At 42.7% G+C, this 1,276-nt stretch overlaps 1 protein-coding gene across 2 annotated transcripts in view; it reads left to right on the forward strand.

The window, feature by feature from the left end:
- Window positions 1-1,276, forward strand: part of Ahcyl2 (adenosylhomocysteinase like 2) — a 160,296-nt gene that overhangs the window by 36,582 nt on the left and 122,438 nt on the right. The window lies entirely within an intron of this gene.

Consider the following 1,276-nt stretch of genomic DNA (forward strand, 5'->3'; position numbering starts at 1 on the left):
AGTGCTGGGATTAAAGGCGTGCGCCACCACCGCCCGGCTGAGTCTGACTTTTATAGTATCACTTATAGTAGGATAATATACTTAGGAAGGTCTGAAAAATTTGGATTTCTGCCAATATAAGGAAGATAACCAGTTAAAATGCTCTGCAGCATAAAAATTAGAAGGTGTGATGCAGAGAGTACAGTGTCACTTGGGTCCTGCTGAGGGTGGGCTCTAGTTGTATATACGCAGATAACATCGTCTCCCTTGGGCTCTGCACTCCTTTCCCACAGTGGCTTACCTCATGCCTTTAGGGTTCATAGTTTTCCTGATGCTGCATGCTTGTGTTCATAGCACCAGCTGTGATTAGGACTATTATTTTCTTCCTATTTGAGACTTCCCTGAGTCATTCTTGTAGGAGCTCACCCAAGTTTGTTGAACTGAATTAAGCTTCAGGTTTTTGTTAGACAACTGGGCAGAAATCAGAGCACAGAGACTCCTATTGGAGAATCTGAGAGGCAAAGAAACTAACAGACCTCTGTGTCCTGAAATGACCAGCTTCTGATGCCTAGGTCAGGTAGGGGTGTTTGCCACAGTCTTCTTGCTGTGTCAGGGTGTGGGCCTTTGGGACTCTGAAGATCCAGTTTTGGTAAGTTTTAATAAAAAGGAGAAAAGATTGTCAAAGAACTTTAGTCCTTGGACTTCGTGCCAACCTCCCTCCTGAGGGAGATGCTCTTCCGGACTATGTAGAACCCACAGATAGGGCCAGTAAGATACACTGTCAAGAGTGACAGCAGGCCATGTAAGTAAAAATACTCAAGAATCCCAGGCTGTAGCCTGAAGCTTTATTATTATTATTATTATTTTTGGAGTCTAAAGGGGTGAAGGACTGATACTAAGGAAATACTTTGGGTGGTTGTCTGTTTTGATCGACAGATGATTTATCTACTGTACATGTCCTTTTACATATCACATCTGATTTCAATTATTTGCATATCCAATTATGCATAGGTGTAAGATGGTAAATAAGGGGCTTATCTCTAAGAGTTGACTTTGAGAATACAGTTTTACTTTACTATACATCCACCCAAAACCAACCTAGACAAGATCAGTCATTTTTCTTTTTCCTTCCTTCCTTCCTTCCTTCCTTCCTTCCTTCCTTCCTTCCTTCCTTCCTTCTTTCCTTCCCTCCCTCCCTCCCTCCCTCCCTCTTTCCCTCCCTCCCTCCCTCTCTTTTTTTTCTTTTTAGTTTTTGGAGACAGGGTTTTTCTCTGTAGCTTTGGAGCCTTTCCTGAAC

This window comes from Microtus ochrogaster, unplaced genomic scaffold (assembly GCF_000317375.1).
Source record: "Microtus ochrogaster isolate Prairie Vole_2 unplaced genomic scaffold, MicOch1.0 UNK4, whole genome shotgun sequence".
NCBI classification, from domain to species: Eukaryota; Metazoa; Chordata; class Mammalia; order Rodentia; family Cricetidae; genus Microtus; species Microtus ochrogaster.